The sequence below is a fragment of the Psammomys obesus genome, unplaced genomic scaffold (genome assembly GCF_907164565.1).
Source record: "Psammomys obesus unplaced genomic scaffold, mPsaObe1.curated_primary_1811, whole genome shotgun sequence".
NCBI lineage: Eukaryota > Metazoa > Chordata > Mammalia > Rodentia > Muridae > Psammomys > Psammomys obesus.
In genome coordinates, this window is record NW_026585686.1 from 12,352,896 (window position 1) to 12,378,822 (window position 25,927).

Consider the following 25,927-nt stretch of genomic DNA (forward strand, 5'->3'; position numbering starts at 1 on the left):
GCATGTTTGTGGTTTAGGCTCCAGTAACACCAAACAATGATAATGAAGGTCACAATCGTATTTAAGCCGCTAAACACTTTTCATATCTAAGCATGTAAACTATTTCATGCTACACAAGTAGTTACCATTTCAGTAGGAGATCCTCAAAAAAGCTTGGGTTTGAAATGGGTAATGTAATGTCTTTTCCTTGCTTTTCTTACAATACTAAAACAAAATAATAACATTTGGGAAAGAATTTTTATAAACATTTTTTCCAGAAAGGAAAAATTTTACATTTGCTTCAGTGGGTGGTGCTTGTCTGTACTGGATGTCAGTACAGCATGGTCGTACTTCAGCTAAGAGGTGATCCCAAACTCACCTCTTTCCAGTGGTATCATTCCCGCAGGAGACTCTCTCCAAGTTTCAGACTTTCTCAGTTGCACAAATCACATAATAAAAGCCACTTAATGAACTCTTGTGATGAAATCAATTAGACACCAAGAACATTCCTTTAAAATATAGCCACTGTATAGACCTATGTTGAAAATGGAAATGAAGGAGAGGCAGAAGAGTACTTTATTCTTTACCTGCATGACTTTCTATGTTATGAGAAAGAGTAATGTACCAAGAACCTACTTGCACCATCCATGGAAGAAACACATATTCAATGGACACACAACATACTGACAGAGAACAAAAAAATATATTTATGTCCTCACACATTCATTTAGTAGCTTTGTTTGGAAAATAATTCTGAACTTCATATTATATTTTATAGAGAAAATTATTTGTGAATTTCAATATGTACCAGTTGTAAAGATGTAAAAGTAGTGTCATCACCTCAGAGGTATTGAGGCTGTTATGAAACATTCGGTATCTGTTTGGTCTCCTACATATTGAGACAAAAGCAGTGGATTAAAGGAAGAGTCTGGTTTATGATGAGGATGCAGTTACTGGTGCCTTTTGAAGTTCTTAATTCCAGATTCCACAACATTTATTCAAGCTTTTCAAGAGAGCAAGAAAATTCTGGCAAAATGTCACATCTGGTTAAAACAACACAGCCTAAGGAATGTAGCACAGGAAACTAGAGGCTTAAATAGAAATTATTGTTACAATAGAAATATAATGCCATGTATCAAAGCTGAAAAGCACCCATTATAACAGAAGAATCAATAATCCCTCTTCAATAGCAATTTGCCTTTCTTGGCTCTGTACTCCATATACTGTGGAAACACTTCTGTGATTCCATTAGCAATAAATTACATTCTGACCAAGTGAAATCATGTAATTGGGCTTTTGAGGTAGTTTGTTGGAAAGCTAATACTTTATACTTAAAGACCTAACATAAACAAGAAAATATAACCTTCCTCTCAGTGAAATGCTAGTGGGTATCTTGTTTATCCTGGAGCAAGTGAGAAAAAGAATAAATTCCCTCTCAAGAGACAAACTTGAAAAGCAATCACAGTAGCCACATCAGAAATGGAAATACACAGCTCCAATTCCAAAATAGTCTTTATTTTACTTCCAAAATTTCTCTACAACCCCATTTGCTTCTTATGTCTACATAAAATTCATCATATAGAATAGGGTCATAAAGATTAACTTGAAATCTTTTTTTTTTGCAAGGAATTGTTTTCAGAGGAAAACACACAGCTAATCTGTCAATTCTGAACATCCCAGACCACTGTTAGAAGAACTAAAATTGTAAAACTTCCTAACTTTTAGACTACTTATTTTTACCAAAAAAGACTAGATTTGTAAGATTATCTTTTATATTATTTTTAATTTATTTTTTCATTAATTACAATTTTTAAATTAATTATAGTTTAATCACCTTGTATTCTAGCTATAGACCCCTCTCTCATTCCCACCCAATCCAACCCTCTCTCCCTCATCTCCTCCCATGCCCCTCTCCAAGTCTACTGATAGGGGAGGTCCTCCTGCCCTTCAATCTGACCCTAGCTTATCAGGTCTCATCAGGACTGGCTGCAATATCCTCCTCTGTGGCCTAGCAAGGCTGCTCCTCCCTCGGGGGTGGTGGGGGAAGATGAGGTCAAAAAGCCAGCCACAGAGTTCATGTCAGAGACAGTCCCTGTTCCCCTTACTAGGGAACTCACTTGGATACTAAGCTGCCTTGTACTACATCTGAGCAGGGGTTCTAGGTTATATCCATGAATGCTCCTTGGTTGGAGTATCAGTCTCAGAAAAGACCCCTGTGCCCAGATATTTTGGCACAAGGAGCTCTCCTTGTAGAGCTCCTGACCTCTCCAGGTCTTACTAACTCCCCCTTCCTTGATAAAATTCCCTTCACTCTGCCCAAAGTTTGGTTGAGTCTCAGCATTTGCTTTGATACATTGCTGGGTAGAGTTTTTCAGAGGCCCTTTATGCTATGCTCCTGTCCTGTTTCCTGATTTTACCTCTTTCCAATGTCCATCCTGTGTTGTATTTGGCGTTAATATTTACTATTGATATATCTTTTAGTAAAGCTATGGTTAATCTTAAACAGATGTATAACCAAATCACCACACAGAGACTAGGATTTATTTAGTTAACCTAGAACGCAATGCTGGGCAATAGTTACTCCATCCTAAACCTCCAAGCCTGCATAGTTCCTACCATTCAGATGTACCCATTATACTTGCTTTTAGTGATATCTTAGGTCCGGTTCATTTCTACACTTCATTCCAAAACCTCTTCTCCAGCTTCTCCTCTTCTTTCCCTCCTACTCCTTCCTCTCCTCTCCTCTCCTCCCTCCTACTCCTTCCTCTCCCCCTGCTTACTTTCTCTCCTTCCACTCTGAACCAGGATACCCCACCCTATATTCTCCATTGCTCAGCATTGTGCATTGACAGTTTAGAGAACAAATGGTGGCATGTTTACACAAACTTGAGACAGGTGATGCTTAGAATAAGTATCACAATGCAATGATTGAAATCAGATAGTGGGGGAGATAAATCAGCATTTGAATGAACAAGGGTAAGGAGTATACATTCCAAAAGAACATTATACCAACAGTCCAGTTTGTCTTTTGAGTGAGGATTGATTGTCCTACCCATGGTCCTCCTTCTTACTTGGTTTCTTTGGGTATACAGATCTGTGTAGGTTTAACCTATATTATATGTCTAGTATCCACATATAAGTGAGTATTATACCATGTGTATTTTTTTGCTTCTGGGATACCTCACTCAGGATGATCTTTTCTAGATCCCAACATTTACCTGCAAATTTCATGATTTCCCTGTTTTTGATTGTTGAGTAGTATTCCATTGTATAAATTCCATTGTGTAAATATACCACAATTTTTGTATCCATTCCTCTGCTGAGGGACATCTGGGTTGTTTCCAGGTTCTGACTATTTTGAATAAAGCTGCTATGAACATGGTTGAACAAATGTCCTTATTGTGTACTTGAGGATATTTTGGATATATGCCTAGGAGTGGTATAGCTGGGTGTTAAGGAAGCACTATTCCTAATAGTCTGAGAGAGCACCAGTTTGATTTACAATTTAGTTGTACAAGTTTACATTCCCACCAGCAATGGAGGAGGGTTCCCTTTTCTCCACATCCTCTCCAGCATATATTGTCACTTGAGTTTTTGATCTTAGCCATTCTGATGGGTGTAAGGTAAAATCTCAGGGTCAATTTTAATTTGCATCTCCATGATGACCAAGGACGTTGAGCATTTCTTCAAGAATATCTCTGCCATTAGAGATTCCTCTACAAAGAATTCTCTGTTTAGCTCCATACCCCATTTTTTAATTGGATTACTTGATTTGTTACTTTTAGCTTCTTGAGTTCTTTATATATTCTGGATACTAGCCCTCTGTCAAATATAGGGTTGGTGAATCATTTCCCAGTCTGTAGGCTGTTATTTTGTTCTGATGACAGTGTCCTTTGCTTTAGAGAAGTTTTTCAGTTTCTTAGAGCCTGTGCTGTTGGTGTTCTGTTCAAGAAGTTGTCTCCTGTGCCAATGAGTTCTAGGCTCTTCCCCACACTTTCTTCTAACAGATTTAGTGACTGGTTTTATGTTGAGGTCTTTAATCCACCTGGACTTTAGATTTGTGCAGGATGATAAATATGGATCTATTTGCATTTTTCTATGTGTAGATATCCAGTTAGACCAGCACCAGTTGTTGAAGATGCTTTATTTTTTCCATTGAAAGGTTTTGGCTTCTTTTTCAAAAATCAAGGATCCATAGGTGTGTGGGTTTATTTCTGGGTCTTCTATTCAGTTCCATTGATCCACCATTCTCTTTTTATGCCACTACCATGCAGGTTTTATTACTATTGCTCTGTAGTACAGCTTGAGATCCGGGATGGAAATTCCTCTAAATGATCAAGTGTTGCACAGGATCATTTTAGCAATTCTGGCTGTTCTGTTTTTCCAAAGGAAGCTGATATTATTCTTTCAATGTCTGTAAAGAATTGTGTTGGTAATTTGATGGGGATTGCATTGAATCTGAAGATTGCTCTTGGCAGAATGTCAATTTTCACTATGTTAATCCTATCGATCCATGAGCACGGGAGTTCTTTCCATCTTGATATCTTCTTCTAATTCTTTCTTCAGAGACTTGAAGGTTTTTTTCAAACAGGTCTTTCACTTGCTTGGTTAGAGTCACACCAAGGTACTTTATATAATTAGTGGTTATATAATTGTGAAGGGTATTGTTTCTCTAATTTTTTTCTCAGCCATTTTGTCTTTCGTATAGAGGAGGGCTTCTGATTTTTTTGAGTTAATTTTGTATCCAGCCAGTTTTCTGAAGATGTTTATCAGCTGAAGAAGTTCTCTGGTTGAATTTTGGGGGTCACTCATGTATACTATCATATCATCTGCAAATGGTGATAATTTGACATCTTCTTTTCTGATTTGTATCCCCTTCATCTTCACTAGTTGTCTTACTGCTCTAGCTAGGACTTCAGGTACTATGGAGAGAGTGAGCAGCCTTGCCTTGTCTCTGATTTCAGTGGGATTGATTTAAATATCTCTCAATTTAGTTTGATGTTGGCTATAGACTTGCTGTATATTGTGTTTGTTATGGTTAGATATGTATCCCTGATCTCACCAAGTCTTTAAACATAAATGAATGTTGGATTTTGTCAAATGCTTTTTTTGGCATCAAAGGAGATGATCATGTTGCTTTTCTCATTTAGTTTGTCTATATGGTGGATTACATTGATCGATTTCTGTATATTGTACCACCCCTGCATGCCTGGGATGAAGCCTATTTGGTCATGGTGGATGATACCTTTTATGTGTTCTTGGAATCGGTTTGCAAGTATTTTGTTGAGTATTTTTGCATCAATATTCATAAGAGAGATAGGTCTGAAGTTCCCTTTTTTGTTGCGTCTTTTTGTGGTTTAGGTATCAAGGTGACTGTAGCTTCATAGAATGAGTTTAATAATGTCCTTCTGTTTCTATTTTGTTGAATACTTAGAAGAGAATTGGAATTAGCACTTCTTTGAAGGTCTGGTAGAATTCTGCGCTGTAACCATCTGGTCCATGGCTTTTTTTTTCTTTTTTTTTTTTTTGGAAGGGAGACTGTTGATGACTGCATCAATTTCCTTGCGGAATATAGGAATATTCAATCTTTCTACCTGATCTTGATTTAATTTTGGTAAATGGTAGCTATCAAGAAAATTGTCCATTTCCTTTAGATTTTCAAATTTTGTGCTATATAGGCTTTTGTAGTACAACCTAATGATTGCTTGGATTTCCTCATTGTCTATAGTTATGACCCCCTTTAATTTCTGATTTTGCTGCTTTGGATAGTTTCTCTCTGCCTTTTAGTTATTTTCACTAAGAGTTTGTCTCTCTTGTTGATTTTCTCAAAGAACCAGCTCTTGGTTTCATTGATACTTTGAAAGGTTTAATTGATTCTAATTTATTGATTTCAGTCCTGAATTTTATTATTTCCACCCATCTGCTCCTCTTAGATATAAGTACTTCTCTTTTTTCTAAGGATTTCAGTTGTGCCATTAATTTGCTTGTATGAGATGTTTAAAATTTCTCTTTGAAGGTACTTAGTGGTATGAATTTTCCTCTTAGCACTGCTTTCATTGTATTCCATAACTTTGGGTATGTTGTACCTTCATTTTCAATGAATTCCAGGAAGTCTTTAATTTCTTTCTTAACCCAGCTGTCATTGAGTTCAGTTCACACATGGTTCAGTTTCCATGTGTGTAGAGGCTTTTATTTTTATTTCTGTTTTTGTTTTGTTCCAGCTTTTGTCCATGGTGGTCAGATAGAATACAAGGCATTATTTCAATCTTCTTGTATCTTTTGAAGCTTGCTTTGTGACCCACTATATGGTCTATTTTGGAAAAGGTTCTATGAGGTGCTGAAAAGAAGGTATACTCTTTTGAGTTTGAGGGAAAAGTTCTGTAGACATCTATTAGGTCCATTTGATTTAGGACCTCTGTAAGTGCCCTTGTTTCCCTGTTTAGTGTCTGTCTGGATGATCTGTCCTTTGGTGAGAGTGGAGTGTTGAATTCTCCTACTATTAAGGTGTTTTGATCGATTTGTGATTTAAGCTTTAATAATGTTTCATTTATGAATGTAGGTGCTCTTGCATTTGGGGCATAGATGTTCAGAATTGTGATGTCCTCTTGGTGGATTTTTCCTTTGATGAGAATGTAATGTCCCTCCTCATCTTTTTTGATTAATTTTTGTTCAAAATCTATTTTATTAGATATTAGGATCGCTACCCCAGCTTGTTTTCTGGGTCCATTTGCTTGAAAGACATTTTTCCAGCACTTTACTCTGAGGTAGTGTTTATCTTTGTTGCAGAGGTGTGTTTTTGGGATGAAGCAGAATGTTGGATCCTGTTTCCGCACCCATTTTGTTAGTCTGTGTCTTTTTATTGGAGAGTTGAGTCCATTGATGTTGATAGATAATAGTGACCAATGAATGTTAATTTCTTTTGATGTGGGGTTGGTGGTGTTACTGTGCTTCATTGCTTGTATTCTTTTGATTTTTTGTTGTATAGTTATCTATATCCTGTTTTCTTGGGTGTAGTTGTTTTCCTTCTAGCATCTTCTGTAGGGCTTGGTTGGTGTGTAAATATTGTTTAAGTTTGGTTTTGTCATAGAATATTTTGTTTTCTCCATCTATGTTGATTGAAAGCTTTGCTGGGTAGAGTAGTCTGGGTTGGCATCTGTGGTCTCTTAAAGTCTGCATGGTATATGCCCAGGCCCTCTGGCTTTCATAGTTTCTGTTAAGAAATCTGGTGTGATTCTGATAGGTCTATCTTTGTAGGTTACTTGGCCTTTTTCCCTTACTTCTTTTAATATTTTTTCTTTATTCTGTAGGTTTAGTGTTTTGACTATGATGTGACGTGAGGAGTTTCTTTTCTGGTCTAGTCTATTTCGTGTTCTGTAGGCCTCTTGTATGTTATGGACATCTTTTTAAGTTGTGAAATATTTCTTCTCTGATTTTTGAAAATATTTTCTGGACCTTGGGGCCTGGTATCTTTCTTTTTTTTTTTTTATCTACTCCTATTATTCTTAGATTTTTTTTTCCTTTTCATGGTATCTTGATTCTTGGATGTTTTGTGTTTGGAACTTTTCTGATTTTACTTTTTCTTTGAGATATTTATCAATTTCTACAAGTCTGTCTTCAGCACCTGCGATTCATCCCCTGTATTCTATTGTTGATGCTTACCTTTGTGGTTCCTGATCTTTTCTCTAAGTTCTCCAGCTCCAGGGTTTTCTTTGTGTTTTCTTTATTGATTCTAATTATGTTTTCATGTCTTGCACTATTTCCTTTATTTGTTTGAATGTGGATTCCTGCCTTTCTATGATGGCTTCATTTTGTTGTTCATTTTCTCTCCATATGCCACTAATTATGCCTCTACTTGTTTGGCTGTATTTCTTTGTTTTCCTGTACTTCTTTGAGAGCTTTGTTCATTTCCTCTTTATTTGCCTCTATTTGTATGGCTATTTCTTTGAGAGAGTTGTTCGTTTCCTCTAGTAACTGGATAAGCATAAATTTTTTTGTGTTTCTGATGAATTGAAATGTCCATTGATTTTGGAGGTTACTGGTGATGCCATAATGTCCTGATTTTTGTTGGGTGTGTTCTTAGGCCTGCCCCTGGCCATCTGCTTATCTGTAACCCTCACTGTTTGTTCCTGGAGCCTGTATTTCAGACTGGGTCCATCTTTTTTTGGTGTTTGAAGTACTTTTCAGGAAGATGAGAGAAGTCCACTGGTTTGAGAGTGTGTGATGACATTTCAGCTGTACCTAAGGGAGGAATGTTAAACTGGCACTATTTGCAGCTGCTTTTAGCGGGATCAATGGGCAGGTGCAGATTCCATAACTACCTCAGTGCCTTACAGGCCACTGGTATGCAGATTTGTATGGGCTCTAGGAATTGCTTGGGTGGAATTCACTGGTAGACCCACAGAGCAGGGGCTTCAATGTTGAGAACGCTGTCCCTGTGTTGCTCACAATAGGAGTGTGGGTGGTAGGTATCTGATGTCTGGCTGCCTGCGTGGAGGAACCTGGATTTGGGGCTTTGCAAACACTCCCTTGAAGGCACACTCACTCTCTAGCAGAACCAATTGTAAAGCACAGGGTTTCCCCTTGTTCTTACTCTCTGATATGATCCTGCTGGGGCAAATGTGGGTGTAGGCTAACAACTCAGTAGTTCTTTAGTCACAGAACTTGTGCACTGTGCTAGGAGCTACCAGACCTGAGGGCCAGGCACTGTGCTCTGAGGCAGACATTGTGGGCTACCTCCATAGCTTCCACCTCTGCCAGGGAAAGATTATAGAGGCTGGTCCCAGGGGAATGTCGGAGACAGGGGATTGAATATCCTCTGCCCCAGATCCCAAAATGTGTTTTTTTTTCTAGGACCAGCCAGCACTGTGGGCCAGGCATTATGCTCTGTGGTGGGCACTGTGGGCCTCCTCTGCTTCCTCCACCAAGGAGGGAGTAAAGAGATGGATAAGGGGAAGTGCCTGGGGATTGAGTCCTCAGGAGAAGTCCGTGGAGAAGTCCCTAGTGATGTCCCTGGAGAAGTCCATGGGTGACCTGAATCTAAAGGGTCTCAGTTCACAGAGTTAGTCCCCCTTTTCCCTGAAGCCTCTATGTCATTGTTCTGGGTTCAGCAGCCCCTCCACTCACCAATTTTGGAGTTTCATACCCTCTGCTCCTCAGATATGGTGTACGCTGATTGCTGCCATCTTAATTTCACTGATTATTCAGCTCCTTGGTCTTTTTTCTTCTATTCATCTCTCTTTCCAGGACTCTCATTAGCAATCATGTTTCTGGCATTCCTTTTTTTTTTTTTTTTTTAAGTTTTCAACATACTCAAATTCTGCAAAAGATTTTAGATGGAAGCTTGGGGTTTAATTCTACAACATTTTGTCACTTGTTCATTAGTTTATACAAAAATGCTACCAACACCTTATAATGAAAAAGTGAGGCAACTTTAATATAAATCTACTATGACCAAAACATACTAATTAGAGAATGAAAAATCAAGTTGGAACTAACATACTTGAGTTCCTAGTGCTTTGCCATTTGTTTCTCTTTATCATGAACATGAACTAATTGTCACAGAGAATTATTCTCTATTCAACATTTGATGAGTTTGTGAAGGCTGAGAATTCACTTTCAGTATCACATTATCTTCAGAGGTTAATTAAAGGTGTTTCATAAAAAATAAACAAATGTATTTTCTGTATTTATACATGTGCACAGGATGAGATATAACAGAATTTTGTATTAAAATTATATTTTGACATTTTCAGTTTGGCATCTATGCATCTGCCATAAATATATGCTCAACCTTTAAAGAAAAAGAAGAAAGATTAAATTGCTTTTATTGAATCTGTTTATTGCTATTATGACTAAATATATGAAATAGTCAATAAAATTATTTCATAGGATAATTTCATATTACAGATTATTAATAACCAAAGTTTTAACACACAGCATATATTCACAATATTACAGTCCAAGTAATTCAATACACAGGGACTGACTTTAGAGAGTTGGATTAATGTCAGCATTTCCTTGGTAATTAGGTTCAAGTACATTTTGTCAGGACACATGTTTATGAATTTTGGACTATGAAACAATGAAAATACTGATTTCTCAGGTATTACCTTTTATAAAAGAACTCACCAAGAGTGAAATGAAGGTGTCACATATAGTCCTGGAAGCAGCTTCACAGGAGATATGCCACTGTCTTGAATATCTTTAATATGTGAATGCACACACACTGATAAAGTTTGTTTTTCCTAAACCATTCAGTTCTCACCTTATAAGTTAGATGCTTCTCTGAACCAACAGGAATGCCTAGAAGGAAGCAAATCAAAATGCAATACTTTTCTTGCTACATATAATGATTGTACTAAGTTCCAAGGTGACAGTGTCAAGTGTAAAATCTGAGTTGAAGTATAGAAGTGATGGGAGACATAGCTTCTCTCAACTTTGTTGAAAATAAGAACTACTTAAACTTAGAATTATAAATTTAAAATTACAATTCTAGACACCATTAAATGCTCCTATTCTTAAGAAATGATCATCTCACTAAAACATAGTATTTTATTTTATTTTATTTTATTAATTACACTTTATTCATTTTGTATCCCCCCCATAAGCCCCTCCCTCCTCCCCTCCCAATCCCACCCTCCCTCCCCTTTCTTCATGCATGCCCCTCCCTGAGTCCACTGATAGGGGAGGTCTTCCTCTCCTTCTTTCTGATCTTAGACAATCAGTTCTCATCAGAAGTGGCTCCATTGTCCTCTTCTGTGGCCTGGTAAGGCTGCTCCCCCCTCAGGGGGAGGTGATCAAAGAGCAGGCCAATCAGATTATGTCAGAGGCAGTCCCTCTTCCCATTACTATGGAACCCATATGAACACTAAACTGCCAGGGGCTACATCTGTGCAGGGGTTCTAGGTTATCTCCATGAATAGTCCTTGGTTGGAGTATGAGTCTCTGGGAAGTTCCCTGTGTTCAAATTTTCTTGTTCTGTTGCTCTCCTTGTGGAGTTCCTGTCCTCTCCAGCTCTTGCTATTTCCCACTTCTTACATAAAATTCCATTCACTCTGCCCATCAGTTGGCCATCAGGCTCAGCATCTGCTTTGATAGTCTGCAGGGCAGAGGCTTTCAGAGGCCCTCTATGGCAGGTTCCTAGTTTGTTTCCTGTTTTCTTCTTCTTCTGATGTCCATACTCTTTGCCTTTCAGGATGCGGATTGAGCATTTTAGTTAGGGTCCTCTCTTTTGCTTAGTTTGTTTAGATGTACCAATTTTAGTGGGTTTATCCTATGTTGTATGTTTATATGAGTGAGTATATACCCTGTGTGTCTTTTTGCTTCTGGGACAGCTCACTCAGGATGATCCTTTCCAGGTCCCACCATTTACCTGCCAATTTCATGATTTCCTTATTTTTCATTGCTGAGTAATACTCCATTGTGTAGATGTACCACAATTTCTGCATCCATTCTTCAGTTGAGAGGCATCTAGGCTGTTTCCAGCTTCTGGCTATTACAAATAAAGCTGCTACAAACATGGTTGAGGTTGAGCAAATGCCCTTTTTGTGTACTTGAGCCTCTTTTGGATATATGCCTAGGAGTGGTATGGCTGGATGTTGAGGAAGCGCTATTCCTAGTTGTCTGAGAAAGCGCCAGATTGATTTCCAGAGTGGTTGTACTTTAAATTAACCTAATTCAAGGTACGAATCCCAAGACCTAAATGAGAACCATTGTTATAATCCCACACATGGTGGGCCTGAAGTAGTTGGTTATATTGTAGACATGCTCCTTCCTACCGTCTCCTATGCAACATCCTGTGTGGAATCTGCACTTTTCATTTAATGTTATAAGTTATTTGACATTTGTAATATGCTTTTCAGTTTTTTAGAGGCCAGGTGTCACATCTGAACACACACAGGTGCACACCCTTTTGAATTAATGAATGATAAAATCTGTTGGGAAGAATCAGATAACAAGGAAAGGAATGAACACAGCAAATCAGATGAAGAATTGGGAGGAGACAGGGTTTCATTAGAAAAAGAAAGATGGGGCCACTCTTGGATTTTTGAGTGATTTCATTTTTAATATTTGAACAGTTGTTGAAGTTGTCGAAAAGGATCAAAAAGTATCAGATCAGCCATGTCAAAATCAAAGAGAACTGTTTGGTTATTGGTTGCCACAACAGCAAAACTAGAACCAGTATGTGCTTTGAAAGAGACACTGTTATTTTTTATTTTAATTTTTATTAATTATACTTTGTTCACTTTGTATCCCCCTGTAGCCCCTTCCCTCCTCCCTCCCAATTCTACCCTCCCTCCCCCTTTTCCACACATGCCCTTCTCCAAGTACACTGATAGGAGAGGTCCCCCTCTCCTTCCTCTGATCCTAGTCTATCAGGTCTCATCAGGGATGGGTACATTGTCTTCCTCTGTGGCCTGGTAAGGCTGCTCCCGGTTAGTGTTAGTGATAGATAACTAAAAAAGAAAATTAGAGAACTAAGAATAACTTCCTGTATTCTATTGTAAATTACAGATGTGAAAACCATGGATAGGCAGGATTAGTTTAGAATAGGACTTTAGACTTGCCAAGCATGATCCTATTGAGGTATAATAATCTGCTTTTGTCTATATTGTACATGCATCTTTTTCTTCTGCTTTTGTTGTTTACAATGCTTTTGAAGAAAAATTTGAACACAGGGAACTTCCCAGAGACTCATACTCCAACCAAGGACTATTCATGGAGATAACCTAGAACCCCTGCACAGATGTAGCCCATGGCAGTTCAGTGTCCAAGTGGGTTACCTAGTAATGGGAACAGGGACTGCCTCTGACATAATGATTGGCCTGCTCTTTGATCACCTCCCCCTGAGGGGGGAGCAGCCTTCCCAGGCCACAGAAGAGGATAATGCAGCCACTTTTGATGAGAACTGATAGACTAAGATCTGAAAGGAGAGGAGAACCTCCCCTATCAGTGGACTTGGGGAGGGGCATGCATGCAGAAAGGGGAGGGAGGGTGGGATTGGCAGGGGAGGAGGGAGGGGCTTATGGGGGGGATACAAAATGAATAAAGTGTAATTAATAAAAAATAAAAAAGTTTTAAAAAAAAGTAAAGAAACTCATTCTGGTCTCATCAGGACTGGCTGCACTGTCTTTTTTGTGGCCTGGTAAGGCTGCACTCTTTCCAGGGGGAGGTGATCAAAGAGCCAGCCACTGAGTTCATGTCAGAGACATCCCCTGTTCCCATTACTAGGGTACCCACTTGGAAGCTGAGCTGCCATGGGCTACATCTGAGCAAGGAGTCTAGGTTACCTCCATGCATGGTCCTTGGTTGAAGTATCAGTGTTTGAAAAGACACCTGGGCCATAAGAGGAGAAGAGGGAAAGAGGGTGGGATTGGGAGTGGCTAAGGAAGGGGACTACAGTTGGGATATAAAATGAATAAATTATAATAATTAAAAAATAAGAAAGAATAAATGTATACACAACACTTAAGGAAAGAGAGGCCTTGAAATTTAAAGAGAAATATATGTGTAGCAATTTGGAAGGAGGAAAAAATGGAAATTTATGTAATTGTATTATAATCTAAAAAAAATTAAAAATAAGAATATGAAAAAAAGAAACTCACTCTGCCTTCCTTCTGTTGATATACTCTCTTATTCCCTGAAGTAAATTGATTAGCCAAATCAGTATAATATTCTTCATTTGAAGACACTGTTGAGTAATATTTAGAAACCTTCATATTATTTTTTAAGTGTCCCCCAGAAACAGAGTGTTAATAAAATAAAATCACCAAGCTTGGGACTCCATTAGAAGAGCCTGAGAAGTCTAAGAGTATTCCCACATGCTATTTGACTGTATACCCCCAATCCCAGCAGTACTTGTATTCCATTCTGTTGCTAAGAGTATAGGATAAGCCCCAGACTCTGAGCCTAACGCATTGGTTCTAAATCAGCTAAATACAGGCGCATTAAACAAAGAATTCCTTTAGATCTCCTCAAATGGCTTCAATTACATGGTGTAAAATGAATGGAAATAAAAGTTAATTAATAAAATGTCTTTATTGAAATCAGTATTCTTGAACAAAAATTCTAAAATGCCAGTATTCTTTGTGTTCTGTGTTGGAGTTTTATGACATAAAAATGAATATAACACAATTCAATCTAATCTCACTATAAACTCCCATTTTCATGGTATTTTAAAATTACTTCTAACTTTTGCTTAGGAAGAAAAGGTTACCACTTAGCCTCACACCTTTGCAATCAAAAATAAATGTTCTGCGGTGTGTTCCCTGGCAGGGAAGAGTTGGAATGAGCACCATTGCCTCAGCTCAATTCTATGTCTACATGTTTGCATAGGGACAAAGTAAATTCAATGAGGCATTCAAATCAAACATCCCTTTAATTAGATTGGGGAACAGACTGCCTTCATCTTAGATATTGTTTGTTTTCATTAATAGAATGAGAATACTAGTCTCCAAGGAAGATGACACAATTCTTTGAAATCAAGATATATCCATCCATCTGTACTGTCTTTAAGCTTTCCTTTCATCCTTGTCTCATCTAATGTAATGTTTTCTGAAACATGGTTTTCAGGGCATGAAATTGTATACCCTTGTTATTGTTACTGATATTTTAAGTGGTAATTTGTGCACTTGCAGATGGCACAAAGGGACTTTTTTAAAAACAATCAAGGATTAATGAAAATCCCCAACCTTCAAAAATACCAGGCCTTGCTTAAGCTCGGGAGACTAAGTGCATCCTGCCCTACAAGAAAGCACTAATAGAATAGCCTTTCACATTAATTAAATAAAATAATGCATTTTTCTCAATACATTTTTCTGTTTTTTTTAATCTTAATATCACAAGAAATCATTTCATTTCTCAAATTATTATATAAAGTCATTCTCACTCTATCAAATTCTTATAATTAAACTACTTAATTATTCTGGTAAAAATCTAAATTGACTATCACATATGGCATTTATGTTAGAGAGAAGTTACATTACAGAGAACCAGTTTCTGTGTAGACTGGCACCTTAGTTAATTTCCAGCATGTTTGGGTCTTTGTTCTTGAGCATAATCCAAGTGACTACAATAAAATGAAGTTTTCTATGCAACACTTTTTGCCACGGACTTCACTGCACACAATACATAAAGGATATAGTATGGCTTAGAGTTTGCATCAGGGAAAAACAGCTCCTGCCATCTGTACCAGGGATTTGTAACCGACCGTGTATGCCAGTGTTCCAGGCACATGTGTTGTTGATCCGCTAGAAAGCACTTGTTTCTTTGACCTCTGAACATATTTGCTTTCAAGAAATATTTTTGTTTTCCACAGACTAAATCCTGAAACACAGCCAAAGTTTTATCTTATATTGGAAAAGTCCAACTAGTAAAATTAAAATTTTTAATAATAAGCCATGAACAGTGGTGTGGTTCTGTAATCTCATCACTCAGGAGTTAGAACTCAGAAGACCAGTATTCAAGGTCATCCTTTACTACACAGTTTAGGTCACTCTTAAGATACATGAGACTCTGCCTCAAAAAATGATTAAAAAGTATGACTTTATATTAAAATAGGATTATTAGTTTTATAAATATATTTAACATGAATGGATTTAGAGAACATCTGATTTCTATGCAGCTTTAGAACCTACTTCTTATATATAAAATAGAATGAAATTATACAGTCTACTAGTTATGGAACTTGTCCTCATTGAGGCTAGCTAGAACAGATGACTGTGCCAAACATCTGAACATTTCAGTATAAACACATAGCAAAGTTTTCCATTTATTTTCTATCAATACATAATACTCAAGTCATCACAGTACATGAGGTCAGTAGGAAACACATAGGGAAAAAAATATTAGTATGATGTCAAGGCATCAAATCTTAAAAGGGTCTTTATATTGAATTAAGCCTCAACAAGAAAGCATAAAAAGGTGTTCCCACTTTGATTTTCGTGGAATTTACCACAGCTTTCTCTCCTGCATAAAACCAAAAACAAGCAAAACAAAAACCTAATTACCTGTGTTTTACTTAAGTTGCAAACTGTTAAATTAGCAGCACACAGAAAAGGGAATATACAACTCCAAAATGGTTAAAGAATTCTCATCACAGGACTTCCTAAAGTGTTAATGAAAATCATCTGAAGAATCCTTTAATTTTAATGAGAATTTTTTTGTTTCATGGTAAACATATGGAAAACAAACAAATGTCTAACTTTTTTTTTTTTTATCAAACAGTACCCTTTAACATCTGTCATTTTTCTATATTTGAGGTAAGTACTTCAAGAGCCGGACTTTGTCCTAGGAAAACACTCATTGTATTGTCTCCATCTGTCTTTGGAGCTGTCCTTTTGACATTTATTCCAAGCACTTAACATAAGACTGAGAAGCAGATATTCATGATCATTAAAATGAGAAGAAATATAACATTAAGAGCCAGACTTTGTCATTGGCACTCACTGTATCTTTAGACACGCTATCAGATGTTGTTATTATGACTATTATAAAAATAGGTAGATTGAAGCAAAGAGAGGTTATGTAACCTGTCCAAAGTCAAACTGGTACATGTAAAGCTGTTACATTGTGACTTCTAAATGCTATGCTGAATCTCCTGAGAATAGGGCCATCATAAGCATTTGAATTACACAGAGCTGTCCTACAATGAAAACCTAGTACCAGTTCGGGCTTTTACAGTGATGTTTATTCTAACGTTGCCTATACTTGTTCTTATCTCACTTACAGAGGAGCATGCTTAGTATTTCTAAAAGCAAGAAGTCCAACTTACTACCTATGCTTCCTATTGCCCATGCTGCCTGGCCTATTCCTCATTACTGTCGATTTGATTCCATATCTTTCATGTTTTATTTGAAATATCAGAAAAGACTTCAGAATATAAAACATTCAAATTCAATTAGTCTATATTTGGTTATTCTCTTGGTTGGTTTTCTATTCTTGCCTTTATATATTTGTTAGCTTTTAGTATGTATTTTATGTCTTAGGGTCTAGTTGAATAAAGGAAATGACTCTTGTTTATGCTATATATCATTAAATCTAGTGCTTAAAACATAGTATGTGCTTAGTAAAAAAAGCAACATTTAACTCAATGTTTCTCCCCTACACTAAAATGACATGCTTGCTCAGTAAATGCTTACCTCTTCAGATCAGTGTTTCTCACACACAAAATTAAGTTTCCAGTGAATTCAAACACCCAATTTGAGTACTTGCTCTGTGACAGGCAATTTTCTACCTACTTGGAAGTGTGTGATTTGAAATAGGAATAAATGATGAAGTTCCAGGCCTAAAGGCACTCATAGGCCAAAGTAGAAGCTATCCCTTTGACAACCTTCCCTGTTAGGGCGTGTTCAAGCAGAGTTCAGCTGGCATGAAACATAAGCATTTGGACAGATTTGTAACTTTTTATGGCTTTCATCCAATAATATTTTGATATAAACATAAAGGCTTACACACTGGCAAATGAGCAAATTGATTGAAAACTGGCTGATTCCAAGGATGTTATTGGGGGACAGGAAGAAATAAGGTTTGAAACCAGACCTGCGCTCAGCAGGAAACACCAGCCAGATTTAGGGCGGGGCAATTGGAGTAGAAGTGCTGATTTTCTAAGTTCTTCTTGTTTTTTTAGAGTTAAAACAGAGTTGCAACTGATGTTTGCTACTTGCGGGTTCTTCTTCCACCCTTCTCTACCCTTTCCTTCTACTCTTTCAACCTCCTAACACTAGATAAGATATAAAAAGTATAGAGAGGAAAGGAAAGAGATCCCTGAAAGCAGTCAGGATGTCCAGCTCCTTGGGACAAGTTAGACCTTCACTACCAGGATATTTTTTTTTCCCTTCTTGTCACTTCTTTGCAAACAACTACTTAACAACATGCAAAAACGAACTAACCAAATACATCTCCCCTTCTCAAGGCCTAACATTTATATATCCTCTGAAATTTTTCCAAAATTCAAGATGTCACACAATGACAGAAGCTATCTGCAGCTGGCAAAACTGCCCCCACCCCTACCCCAGAGCACAAGACAAATCACAGTCAGATGCTGCAAAGCAGCCCTGTGTCCCCACACCTGGGATTAAAACAAAAACATATTCTCATAATATTTGTGGGTGTTTTGGTTTTGGGGTTTTTGTTTTGTTTTGTTTTTATTTGTTTGTTTGTTTTGTGACAGGGTTTTTCTGCATAGCCTTGGCTGTCCTGGACCAAGGCCAGCCTTGGCCTTGCTGTAGACTAGGCTGGCCTTGAACTCACAGCCATCTGCCTGCCTCTGCCTCCCTGAGTGCTGGGATTACAGGTACGCATCACCAAGCCCAGCAAAATATTTGCTCTTTAAAAGTACACAATGCTGACGTGCCTGGATATGCTAGGATGGGTATGAGGAGTGGGTCTCTCATTTTCTTAGGGTCAAGGAAAGGAGGATAGAGGGATGAGTGAGGGGTGAAGGGGAGGGAGAGGGACAAGAGGAAGGATGGGGCTACAATCAAAAAGGTAAAGTGAATAACTAGCCAATTAAAAAATCCAAAAATCCTGTCAGATAAAGGGTTGGTGATGATTCTTTCCCAATCTGTAGGCAGTCACTTTGTTTTGATGACGGTATCCTTTGCTTTACAGAAGCTTTTCAGTTTCATGAGGTCCCATTTATTGATTGTTGCTCTTAGAGCCTGTGCTGTTGGTGTTCTGTTCAGGAAGTTTTCTCCTGTACCAATGAGTTCTAGGGTATTCCCCACTTTTTTTTCTAGCCGATTTAATGTGTCTGGTTTTATGTTGAGGTCTTTGATCCACTTGGACTTCAGTTTTGTGCAGGGTGATAAGTATGGATCTATTTTCATTTTTCTACATGTAGACAGCCAGTTGGACCAGCACCATTTGTTGAAGATGCTATCTTTTTTCCATTGTATGGTTTTGGCATCTTTGTCAAAAATCAGGTGTGCGTAAGTGTGTGGGTTTATTTCTGGGTCTTCTGTTCGATTCCATTGATCCACCATTCTGTTTCTATGCCAGTACCATGCGGTTTTTATAACTGTTGCTCTATAGTACAGCTTGAGATTAGGGATGGAGATAACCTCCAGAAGATCTTTTACTGTAGAGGATAGTTTTAGCAATTCTGGGTTTCTTGTTATTCCATACGAAGTTGAGAATTTTTCTTTCCAGGTCTGTAAAGAATTGTGTTGGCAATTTGATGGGAATTGCATTAAATCTGTAGATTGCTTTTGGTAAGATGGCCATTTTTACTATGTTAATCCTGCCAAGCCATGAGCATGGGAGATGCTGGAGAGGTTTTGGAGAAAGGGGAACCCTTCTCCACTGCTGGTGGGAATGTAAACGGGTACAACCACTCTGGAAATCAATCTGGCGCTTTCTCAGACAACTAGGAATAGCGCTTCCTCAAGATCCAGCCATACCACTCCTAGGCATATACCCAAAAGAGGCGCAAGTACACAAAAAGGACATTTGCTCAACCATGTTTGTAGCAGCTTTATTTGTAAAAGCCAGAAGCTGGAAACAACCCAGATGCCCCTCAACTGAAGAATGGATGCAGAAACTGTGGTACATCTATACAATGGAGTATTACTCAGCAATGAAAAATAAGGAAATCATGAAATTTGCAGGTAAATGGTGGGACCTGGAAAGGATCATCCTGAGTGAGTTGTCCCAGAAGCAAAAAGACACGCATGGTATATACTCACTCATATAAACATACAACATAGAATATACCCACTAAAATCTGTACATCTAAACAAACTAAGCAAAAGAGAGGACCCTAACTAAAATGTCCAATCCCCATCCTGAAAGGCAAAGAGGATGGACATCAGAAGAAAAAGCATGTTTGTGCTTCTGAATGAGGATTGAGCATCTAGGGTCTTCTTTGTTGTTTAGCTTCTTTAAGAGTATAGATTTTAGTATGTTTATCCTATATTATATGGCTAATATCCACTTATAAATGAATATATACCATGTTTGTCTTTCTGCTTCTAGGTTACCTCACTCAACATGATCTTTTCTAGATCCCTCCATTTGCCTGTAAATTTCATGATTCCCTTGTTGTTAATAGCCGAGGAGTATTCCATTGTGTAAATGGATACAATTTTTCATTTCTCCATTGAGGGACATCTGGGTTGTTTCCAACTTCTGGGTGTTATGAATAGAGTTGCTATGAACATGGCTGAGCAAATATCCATGTTTTATAGTTAAAAATCTTTTGGATATATGCCTAGGAGTGATACAGCTGGATCTTGAGGTAGCACTATTCCTAATTTTTCAGAGAAAGCACCAGGTTGATTGCCAAAGTGGCTCTACAAGTTTACATTCCCACCAGGAATGGAAGAGGGTTCCCCTTTCTCCACATCCTCTCCAGCATGTGTTGTCACTTGAGTTTTGATCTTAGCCATTCTGATGGCTGTAAGGTGAAATCTCAGGTTGTTTAGATTTGCATTTCCCTGGTAACTAAGGACATTGAGCATTTTTAAGTGTTTTTCTACCTTTCAATATTCCTCTATTGAGAATTCTTTGTTTAGCTCTGTAACCCATTTTTTTAATTGGATTACTTGGTTTGTTAGTGTAGCCTTCCTGTATACAAAATACAGAAGGACTGAGAAAGAATGTAGGGAAATTACATGTTTTACAATAGCCAAAAATAACATAAAGTACTTTGGTGTGATTCTAACCATGTGAAAGACCTGTATGAAAAAAAAAAAAAGTCAAGTCTCTGAAGAAAGAAATTGAAGAAGATACCAGTAGATGGAAAGATTTCCCATGCTCATGGATTGGTAGGATTAATATAGTAAAAATGGCCATCCTGCCAAAAGCAATCTACATATTCAATGAAATTCCCATCAAAATACCCAAACAAATCAATGGAATTGAATAGAAAACCCAGAAATAAATCCATACACCTATGGATACTTGATATTTTACAAAGAAGCCAAAACCATACAATGAAAAAAAAATAGCATCTTCAACAAATTGTACTGGTAGAACTGGTTGTCTACATGTAGAAAATGCAAATAGATCCATATTTATCATCTGCACAAATCTAAAGTCCATGTGGATCAAGGACCTCAATATAAAACCAGACACACTAAACCGCTTAGAAGAAAAAGTGGGGAGGAGCCTTGAACTCATTGGCACAGGAGACAACTTCCTGAACAGAACACCAACAGCACAGGCTCTAAGATCAACAAACAATAAGTGGGACCTCATGAAACTCAGAAGTTTCTGTAAAGCAAAAGACACTGTCTTCAGAACAAAAGGACAGCCTACAGACTGGGAAAGGATCTTCACCAACCCTATATCTGATAGAGGGCTAATATCCAGAATATATAAAGAACTTAAATATTTTCTATTGCTTACTGATCGTTGCAAGCTTGTCAAAGAAAGGAGGATTATGCCACCATGAGGAAAAACCATGTTGATGAGATTGAATAGTCACAGTAGGGATTTTGAGAGAAACAGCCTCAGAGAGTTTCAATGAATCTTTCAAAGTATTTTCTGGTTATACCTGCCTTTTCCAGTATGCACATGTCTTGTGTATCATCCTTCATGTGTGGGAGGTCAGCAGTTCAACTTGTACTGAAATTTTCTTAGATATTTTAATTGTACAGCTTAAGAGTCTTCAATAAGTCATTATAAAGATGTAATAGTCTAGGGTATTCACTTTCAAAGACCTGCTACAAAAAAGAACAAGTTGTTGCTGCATGAAAGTGCAAAGAAAGTGCCAGAGTAACTGCCCTCCAAAACATGTTTAATTGTAGGCTTTCCATTCTTAACTACTTCTTCACTGAAAAGGATGTTAGAAACAGGATCTATATTCATGGTTAATCCATTTTGTAAATGCTGTACCTGTTCACAAGCAGCACAATTATGATCCATAAGTTTTTCCATTTTGATCCAGAAGGAAAGGTAAAAAGCTGATATGTTTCCTAGAGTTGCCATAGTAACTCACCTGGGACTGCTTCTCACTTTGTACCGGGAAGGCTGATGTACTTTGCATTGTTGATACTGTCTTCTATATATTAGCACAATAACCACCATGACATTGGCAACCATATCCTTCAAAGTCCTGAGATTATGGAAAACCTGAAGAGCTGTTCCAACCTGAGTGGATTTTCCACACCTTTCTCCAGCAGTCAGCATGATTTTTTCATTTCATGTTGATTTCTTGCAACAAAGAGTAGATCATTTTCTATTGCTTCTATTCCAGAAAGATTTGTTTCTTGAGGAAGATAATCAAGTTTATTGAGATTCTGAGAAGCTTTTGTTATCCCCCTTGCAGTTGTCCCTGAAGTCTCTTACTGGGACATGAAATGGGAATTCTTCTTCAAAGTGAATCCCAGGCAACTTGTAGTCTTGTTAGTTGTGCAGTACTGGTTACTGTTTTATTCTCTGGCTCAACAATTTATGATTTCATTGTATCAACTGTTCCCTGTTAAGATCCAATTCTCATCTGTATCATCGAAAAAATACCTTCCAAAGACTCAATCCCACTTGGTTGTGCCAGTAAATAGGTCATATCTTACAAAAATCTGTAGGTGCAGTTCTTAATGCAACTGACTGATACCTTGGGAAAATTAGCTAGTTGCTCAGCAATTCCAGCTTGATAAGTATTAAGAAGTATAAGTTTTTATGTCAGTTTTCATTTGTCAACTGCTCCCTCAAGGTCACTGACACAGCTGTGGAACCCAGTGCCCCACAACCAGCCATGGAAGAAGCACTCTATTTTGAATTTGTTGTTGTTAGCTTTGTTTCCAAGATTGGATTTCTCTGTGTAGCCTTGACTGTGCTGTACTCACACTGTAGACCAGGCTGACCTCGAACTCACAGAGATCGCCTGTCTTTGCCTCCCTGAGTGCTGGGATTACAGGTTTACACCATTGTGTCCAGATTATTTTTAATTCTCATCCTACATTTGAACTGGAAGTTGGATTCATAATGGTGTCTATAAAACTCTGTATGTTTTGTTTTTACGCCAATAAAAATAAACACCAGAACTAGCTGCTTCTTAGCTTTATGTTGTTGATTAAATGAAATAATTCAGTGAAGATATGTTACTTGACACTTTGTAAGGAAACAAATTGCTAGTTTTTGGTTACATTTTAGAGTTGTATAAGTGAGAAGTCTCAGCAAGGACAAGGAGACTCAGTATGTTTAGACTTGGGTGTCACAGTCTATTGAAATGTTGCAGATAGGACCTTTGGAAAGTTTATAATAGATCATAATCCTTAAATTTGAATATGTAAACAATTTCAAAGATAAACTTAAATAGTGAATTCAAGTCATTATTCTATGTCAAACCTGCCAGATACTCTCAGAGGAAGGGCCTGTGAATCCATGCCTTACCATCTTCTGCAAGGATCTGCTTTTAGAATGAACCCAACTCAAAGTCTCCTGAAGTCTAAAGTTCAGAAATGCAGGTTCATTAGTAATTAAATATGTGCATTTTTTGTATTGACCAAATTTGCATTGCCCCAAATATTGTCCATATATACATTAATGAATGACATTTGGGTTTATTTATATTATTTGAGTTCTTTAGAGGATACTTTCTAGAGCCCTTCCTTTTTAATGAAAATATTGTTCATAAAATATCTTCTGAATATGGTTTACCAGTCCCTTAGTCCTCTCAGTTTCTCTTCGCTTATCTCACCCAGATCCACATACTTTCTGTCTCTCAAGAAAAAAGCAAGCATCTAAGGAATAATAACAGAACAAAATAAAATAACACAAAATAAAAAGTCATAATAGACCAAAACAACAACACAGAAAAAAAAAGCCAAAAAGTAATAATAGCCTAAGAATACATATAGATACAGAGACACACACATTCACACATACAGGAATTCCACAAGTGCATAAAACCAGAAGCCATAATATGTGTGCAACGGATATGATATGTAAAGTTTAAAACATATCCTGGCTGGGGGGACAAGATGGCGGCGCCGGGAGGACTCTCATTCTGAGGAGCAGCACAGCAGGATTGGCACAGTGACCAGCAATCAGAAATCGCAGCCATAAAATACAAGTGATTGTGTTTCACAAGATACCCCACAGTGGGGGGTTCAATTAGCTTTAACTCACCCAGCTAAACGGAGGAAGAGATCCTGGTTCCTCCAGGCGCTTGGTCACCAGCCCAGAGCTACGCGCCAGCATGATCTGGTCATGGTCCCAGACTGAACTGTGGGCCCACAACACCATAGACTGGTGGTGAGAGATACCAGTGGAGAGATAACCCCATGGAGCAGGAAACGATTGGGACCGACCACAGGTCACCCAGACATCCCCTGAAAAAGACTCTGTATCCGCGGGTGCCGCAAGAGCCAGCCCGGACCCAGACCTGGAACCCAGGTGCCTGCATGGAGCCCTGTCTGTGCGCCTAATTTGCCGCCTCAGATAGAACTGGGGGCACCAGGGCACCAGGCACCAGAGACTGTATTTCACTGGCAGGTGCAAACCCACAGGGAGGGAAAAGGCTGGTCTGATATCAGAGCACTCAGCTGACACCCCCACCCTGAAATGGTCTAGGGAAAATTACGCAGTTTAGGCAGCAGCCAAGGCTCCTAACGGCCAGAAGGGCAGAGCCACAAGCTGGCATCTGTGCCTGTGGGTTCTACTCGACACCCCAGACAGAACAGCGGTCCCCAAAGCAAAGACTGGGTGTCTCTGGCAGGAGGAAACCCCCAGCGGAGGGGATCATCAGGTCTAACGCTTAGGACACCCAGCACCAAAAGTCTCCCTGGATTCACGTAGACTCTAGGCTCTAAAGCAGGCAGGAGCGCTGTGCTCAGCTGCCATTATTGAGTTCCCCTAGGGCACTGGGATACTCAGCTGCATCCTCAGACCTACAAAAGCCAGAGAGCCATTACAGCAGCCCTCAGATACTGTGCCAAGGATCAACCACTTATCCCTAGCTAGACTGACAAAACTGTGGGAATCCCTGGTCCTTCAAGAGAGCTACACCCACAGCATCCAGACCAGAGCAGTGCCTGCAGCCGCCATCCCAGACAGGGACACACAGCTTCTGGTCCAGAGTGAGGCACCCAGCCTCCAGACCAGAGCAGCGCCCCCAGGCGCCAACTCAACCTAGGTGCACATCTTCCAGCCCAGAGGGGAGCACTCAGCCTCCGGCCCAGAGACTTGCTGAGTGCACTTCTCACTTTCCCAGACAGAACTGTGTGCCCCAGGATAACAGACTGAGTTTCCCTGTTGGGAGAAAACCCCATAGCTAGGGAATCAGCAGGTTCTTCAAGATGACTGTACATGGAAATTTAGTGAGCAATAGCTCACTAAATTTATAACAAGAAACCCAGCAGTGGGGAAGCTGTCTTGAGAACTTCTATGGGTAAGAGGAGATTCCCCCCCACCCCCAGGCCTAACAAAGACCACAGCTACTACTCAGGGCTATAAACCTGAGGTAAGTAGTGGCAACTCCTGAGAAACACTGGCCATAGAGTGACCATAACCAAAAAGCAGAGAAGGACTCCTTCAGGAAAAATCATCTTCCAGCCAAGGGGATTCTCCCTAACTCAGGACTCCAGGAAGCACAGAAACAAACAATCAACACTTAAATCAGCCCAAAGGGTAGAGGTCAGCATAAAAGCTCAACCAACAAAAGACAGAGCAATATGGCATCTCCAGAACTCAGCCATCCAGGGGCAAACAGCCCTGGACAACACAGCAAGATGGAAAATCAAGAAGATGAGACTTTACATCTATGCTGATGAAGAGGATAATAGAGGGAACAAATAAAATACGTGAAGAATAAGAGGAAGATAAAACCAAACATATGATGGCTATCCGTAAAGAAATGGAGGAAGTTAAAGACAAGCAGATTATGGCCATCCATGAAGAAATATGGGAAGATGCAGCCAAACAGCTTGTGGCCTCCAGAGAAGAAATAATTAAATCAATGAAAGAAATAAAAGAGACAGAGTTGAAGGAACTAAAAGAAAAAGAG

The 25,927-nt window shown here is 38.6% G+C and overlaps 1 protein-coding gene and 1 pseudogene across 5 annotated transcripts in view; one reads left to right on the plus strand and one right to left on the minus strand.

Annotated features, from left to right (window-relative positions):
- Positions 1-25,927, plus strand: part of Ptprd (protein tyrosine phosphatase receptor type D) — a gene marked incomplete in the record, with an annotated part of 2,622,804 nt that overhangs the window by 1,738,435 nt on the left and 858,442 nt on the right.
- LOC129692801 (conserved oligomeric Golgi complex subunit 5-like) lies at positions 21,317-22,677 on the minus strand (annotated as a pseudogene).